We start from the raw sequence: 6,817 nt of genomic DNA, 5'->3' as shown, positions 1-6,817 counted from the left end.
TGCTGCGCCTCAGACAAAATGGTAGGGAGCAGTGGTAAAGGTCCCTTGCCTGTGAGGGAAGCTGGTTGCTAGTAGTCACGTTGCAGATGTTTTCTCCTCCCGGGGGGGCAGACGTCCTGCTCTTCCAGAAAGAAGGGAGAAAGGCAGGAGCTGGACCCTTGCTCTCAGGGTCACCGTCACCTAGGAGCTCGTTAGAAACACAGAATCCAGGCCCCACCCAGAACTACTGAATTACAGCCTGCATTTAACAAGATCCACAGGAGAGGCATACCCATATTAAAGTTGGAGAGGCACCAAGCTGGAGTCCACGTAGCAGAGAAGCAGACAGGATTCTAGACCACGCAGAGTGTTAAAGGCCAACAGTTTGTTTTCTATTCTCAAAACAATGTTTTTGAGCCATGTTTATGAGCAATGTCCCAACTTGCTTCTAAGGTTTCTTGTGTGAAGAATGGATTGGAAGGAAACAAGATATATGGACACTAGTTAGGACCTCACTGCAACAGACAGGCAAGTTCAGTATTAGGATGTTGAGGACGAGTTGACAGATTCAGAAGAAATTCAGGAGATAAACTGAAGCGGGCTTAATGGGGTATGAGACAGAGGAAAGGAAGGTCTTAGGGAATTTAAGGGTTTACTCCACGTATGAGCAAAGCCTCAAAATTCATCATTTGAACGTACAGAGGTAGAGCTCTCAAAGGACACTGGTTAGGAAGCAACAGTACGCCCTTTATAATTCCAAGAGACAACACGGATCAACTGTCTCGATGGAAAACTCGGCGGTACCGGTGCGTTTTTTCACTCAAACTTAGTTCCAGTGCCTATTACTCACATTTTCTGTGCCTAAACAACACAGCTTGAGGAACTGAAGGGGATTCCATCCTGGTAATTAAGGAGGGTCCCCAACACTGACAGTCCCATCTTAAAAAGCAGTCCCGCTGCATTTTACCCAAGGAGCAATGGCCAGAGCCTCCCTTTTAAAACGATGGGGAGAAATCAGAACATCACACACTGTCCCTTTCAGCTACTATGAACTGAGCCGCGAGACGACCAGCACCCCCTAGCACAGCGCCGGGGGCCACTGTGACAGGCGACAGCACAAGAGACGGAAGCCCAGGCCCAGGGGCTCCGAGCTCCACCGGCAACGCCCAGGGGCCAAGGCGCATTACCTTTCCGGGATGTGCTTTCCGCCCTTCCTCGTGGCCGACGAACTGGCTCATGTCACCCCCGCCAGGAGTGCCAAAGTCGCCAACCCGGCATCCCCGGTGCCAGCACAAGGCCACGAACCACAGGCGCCTAGGCACAAGCCCACGCAGCTCGCGGACCTCCTTCTACCGCGCATGCGCCACCGCGTGGCGTGTCGAGATGACTGTCATCACGCAGGCGGATTAACGCGCTTGATCGGTAAAGAGGATTCTGATGCCTGCAATTTCCCTCCTTAGCCGGAGGCTGGGAGCACACGTCCATTAGTTCGTGTGTGTACCCTTCAGCATTCCAATCATACGGGACATGGAAAGTTGTCCGACTCTCCCAGTTTCTTGTGTGGTTCTTTCAGATATTTCCCAAGTGCTTACATTCACACTTGTATCTTGTATGTAAGTATTTGTACGTAACAGGTATCCTGTAGTTTATAGAAGAGCAGCACACTATACACGTACTACATACATAGTCTACAATGTGTCTTGGATAGTGACGCTGTTATCTTTCTAAAATATAAACTTGGCTGGATTGCTCTGTTGCTTGAACATCTTCACTTAGCACAGAATACAGCCCAGGTTGTTAGCACAGCATTGAGAACTCTTTATAAACAGATATCAGTCTGTCTCTCCAACTGAATTATAAGTTCAAACTATGACTTACAAGGACCTACATCATCCACCTCCCTCCTTTGCCCTGCCAGCCTCCCCTGATCTCATTCTCTACTGCCCTGCCCTCACTCACTTTCCCCTGTCCAGCCACACTGGCTTCCTTACTATTCCTCAAACATGCCAAGCACAGGCGTGCCTCAGGGACTTTGCACCTACTATTCCTTCTGCTTCAGAACACACCCTCCCACCCCATCTCCACTCTCCCAGAACACACCCTCCCACCCCATCTCCACTCTCCCAGATATCCAATGGCTTGTTTCTCACTGCAAGGCTCTGCTCAATCGACATCTTAATAGAGGGGACTTCCCTGATCACCTACCACATTCCCTCACCTCTTCATCTTCTTTTGTTATTCTCCAAAGCATTTACCACCGCTTGACACTCCACATATTGACTTATTTATTCATCTCTCTCCCGCACTAGAATGGAAAGTACGTAAGGGCAAGAACTTTGTTCTCTTCCTACTTCCTAGAACAGTGCCTTCAACTTAGAAGGTGTTATACAAATATTTGCTGAAAATGAATGTATGACTTCTTTGCCCTTTCACACTACCCTCTAGTCACACCAGAGGCTGCCCCTCCAGAGCACAAGTTCAAGCCCTGGGCCTTTTGTACCTGTCCCCAATACCTGGGCTGTCCTTTCCTCATTCCGGCAAAATCCTCTTCCCCCAAGCCCAGCTCAAACGCTGTCTCCTCAGTCAGGCCTTCCTCAATTTCTCCTCTATATTCCTGCTGCACTTGATTCTTTTATCATAATTAACCCACTTAGACTCACTACATGTTTCTCTTCCTAGACAACTGGAAGTTGCTACTGAACAAAGACTTCTACTCACCTCTGTATCCCCGTGCCCTAACAACAAACCTATAAGGCTCTCGGTGTTTACTGAAACAATTCATTTTCTGAGTCTCTACCCATTCTAGGGAGTGCGTAGTATAGTCTCCTCCTCATTATCAGTGAGCCTGGCATCTGTGGGAGGGCCTTACAGCAGAGGAAGTCACCAATGGATCATAACTAAGGTCCTGAGACTGCAATGGCAGACAGCATGGTGAAGTTAGCCCACTGCATGCAGAAGACCCACAGAGGAGTCAGCATATGCAATGGACTACACTTGGTATAACATGTGAACAATCAAGGTTTACAAACGTGTTCTCATGCACTTGTAAGGATCTTCTAGCCCACGCGGAACAGACAGAACACACACAAAGGAGCCTGGAGGAAGTGAGTAGGCCGGCAGCTGCGCCCTAACGTCTTAAGAGGTAACATTTCTGTGACTACAGTTTAAACACATCAGATAATTTGCCTCCTTTCTAGACACCCTGGTTATCACAGGACAGGCCAAGCCTCTCAAGTTTTAAAGCTAAAGTACACGGAAGATCTGTGAATAGGGCTGAAGATATTTAAGAGCTAGTACCTGCATTAAGCAACCAGGTTATAGAATGAACATTTATCTTGAAATTCCAGTCTCTCCCTCTCTCTCTCGCCTCCTATCCCCTATCTTCCCACCTCCATCTCTATTCCCTCTCCCCTACTCCCTGTTTTATGTATATACGTGCATCATTTTATATATACACGGAATATTTACTGTCTGTTACATTGATTTAATAAAGTGCACACTCCTCAGGCTAAATTTAGAAAGAGGACAAAATGAACACTTTCACATGGGCGTCAGTGGTGTTCCAAAGACAAAAGATTCCTCAGTCTTAAAACATGGTGAACACCATGTTCCTTCTGATAGTTAGATGCTAGAAAAAGGCAAGTGGATCCTTAAAATTCACACGCTATTAAGACCTACTATCAACAGAGTAGATCTTAAAGCGGAAACAAGAAAACACCAGCCTTTTAAGTTCTTCCTGTCTGAAGATAAGAGTAAGAGGTGGTAGTGTTCTTCCTCACTTGCACCCGAAGGGTAAAAGCAGCAAAAATATCTTAAACACATATATGATGAGGAAGCCACTCTACCTGGTCCACTCTGTTTTGTTTTGCTTCTAGGGATCTGTCTCACTCTGAACCTTTGCTTTTTGTTTTCTCTTTTATGTACGCTAAGAACCTGAGAGTCTAAACCTTTTCTTCCACCTCTCAACCAATAAACAGGACAAAAGAACATTTTTATGTTTTTATGTATTTTCCATTCAAATTTTTAAAAAAGAGATAAGTAAGCTAGCTCAGTTCATATTTCTCACAAAGATCACTTTCCAAACTCAACTAAATTGTTTGTGACCATAAACAGGAAAAACACCGTACTCTAGTAGCACCATCTGACATTTCCACCTTAATGTTACCAAACACAACTTGACACGAATGTCAGAACTATTAAAAATGTTAAAAATCCCCAACCCCACTCAAAATGCATACCAAGGTTCAGGTAAAGGAAAAACAAAAACAAACACAAAAGCAACTCACCGTTATCTTTATGTTCTTTCAGAAACCCATTAACAGCACACTGGAATTTAAAACTAGTGTCGTCATCTGACACCTGATGCCCAATTGTACACATTTTTAAATAAGGAAGAGTTTCTGGTAAGTCCTATAAGGCAAAACCATGAAAATATGTATTATTTCCTTTGTAGGGAAAGAATAAAAAATTAATTAGAGAAGGCAGAATATAAACCAGGAGAGTACATTAAACTTTGTATGTCAGTCATTCTGATGAGAGCCATTTTTTCCAAAGCTGCTTTAACCAGTAATTATCACTTGATTTTCATTCAAACTGCAGAACGGACAGTTACCAGGCATGCAAAAGGAAAAGCAAATCTATGTGAATGAATGCACATGTAACTCAAAATGATATAAACACTTCTGCCTACATTTATGTTCTATCTTACATTTCAAGGGCCATAAAGCGGCTGTGATTTAAGGAGAGTAGTAGAATAGAGTCAGAAGAACTTGGATTCGAATTAGGAAACAGAGGCAATTTCAGGCATTGTTGAGAACTGGTATTCTTGAGGTGGGAGAAAGTAGACTATCAATAGAAGACAGAAAAGGATAAGTGAAAATTCTCTAGTTCTGAATTTAAATGGAAAGTAGCAGTAGGAACCTATGACATATTTTAAAAATATTAAAAACAAACGTACATATTTCCTAGCTCTGACCACTGAAAAAGTCTAGAAACAACTGATGTCATGTCCAAAGGACTCAGGAGTCACCGAGAAGCTCCAACTGGCCAAAGATAGGGCCTCAGTTAGAATAATAACTGTAACGGAGTCCACGGTGAGAGGAATAAATGAAATTTTACAAAACTGGTCAACACTGGAGGATATTTGTGAATCAACTCATTATTTTGAAAACTGTTAAATAAAAGAAGAGAATCATGCCTCTACAACTGAGCAACCAAACAGCTGATGAGGGGAATCTTCTCCTCGTACAAATATACCCAGCTAATAAGTGAAAAAAAGAACAACAGAATTCACCATTCTTTGAAGCCTCAACTGAATTAATGGATGTAGGTATGAATCATCAGTGACTGCTAATACCACAGAAAGACACAACTATATACGTCTCCATGGAAGAACACATCATCACCCATGAAACTGTCTTGCCAAAACAAAACATGCAAGCTTCATTCAGATCGACTACCGATTTACAGGAAATAAAAGGACTGAAGAATATGTTACCAACACATGGAATGTAATCATCGGCATCTAGATGGGACAAATTACCTGGTTTCTTTAAAAACAAAATTCAAGGAGGAAAAAAAAAGTGAGAGAGACATGGAGGGAGAACCTATAGATTAAACAAGACTTCAGAGACCTAACAATCCACGGCAAAGTGTGGACCTTATTTGGATCTAATTCAAAATTCTTACAGACAATTTTTTATGACGTTTAGGAGACAACTGCAAATTTGAGCACTCCCTGGGTATTTAATATTAAAAAATGATATTAAGGAATAAAAGTCCTATATTTTAAATGCACGTACCAAAAACGTACAGGTGTAATTTACATGTTGTCTCGGAGCTGCTTCAAGATAATACGGAATGGGGTGAAACAGGTGGGGGTATAGATAAAACATGACAGCCATCAGTTGGTAAATAAGAAAGCTGGATGAGTTCCTGGGTATACAAGGAACACTCACAGTAGTTTTATACTTTTGTATATGCTTAAAATTTGTGATAATTGTTTAAAAACAAGACGACACTGTAGAAAACAGTTTGGCACTTTCTCACAGGTTAAGCGTAGAGCTTAGTATTTGGCAGTAGGCTATGATCCAACAACTCTGCTACTACCTACGCTGCACATCTAACAGAACTGAAAGCAGGGATTTGAACAAATATCTGTACACCAATGATCACAGCAGCATGATTCACAATACCTACAAGGTGGAAAACAACCAAGTGTCAATCAACCGTTGAATAACAAACTGTGGTCTATGTACACACAATGGGATTTTCTAAGCCAAAAAAGAAATGGCATTTCGTTACGTGCTATAACATGGATGAACCTTGAAAACACGACGTTTAGTGCAATAAGCCAGACACAGAAGGACAAATACTGCAGATTCCACTGACACGAGGTACCTAGAATAGGCCAATTCACAGAGACAGAAAATAGAATAGAGGTTACCAAGGGTTGGTGGGAGGGAAAATGGGGTTGTTACTGTTTGATGGTTACAGAGTTTTTGTTGAGGATGATGAAAAAGTTTTGGTTCTAGACAGCGGTGATGGTTACACAGCACTGTGACTGTACTTAATGCCACTGAACTGCATATTTATAAACGGTTACAAGAAATATGATTTCTCTATATTTTACCACAATAAAAAAAAAGCAATAACAGAGCTGAAATTTCAATTCTTCCTTTTCCGAGAGTCAGTTTCATCGTCTGTAAAATTAGTAATTGTAGTTGTCTATCCTCTGAGCTTAGTGCAGGGTAAGCACTCAGTAGGAGATATCAGTACTACTTCCACTTCAAGAGCAAAGGATTGCTGTGAAGATTAACTAAGTCAATGGATATGAAAG

This window comes from Delphinapterus leucas, unplaced genomic scaffold (genome assembly GCF_059928025.1).
Source record: "Delphinapterus leucas isolate spDelLeu-1000000601 "Yukka" unplaced genomic scaffold, BTC_Dleu_Yukka2 spDelLeu_asBTCV2_sq85, whole genome shotgun sequence".
Taxonomy (NCBI): Eukaryota; Metazoa; Chordata; class Mammalia; order Artiodactyla; family Monodontidae; genus Delphinapterus; species Delphinapterus leucas.
This window is presented reverse-complemented; position numbering follows the sequence as displayed.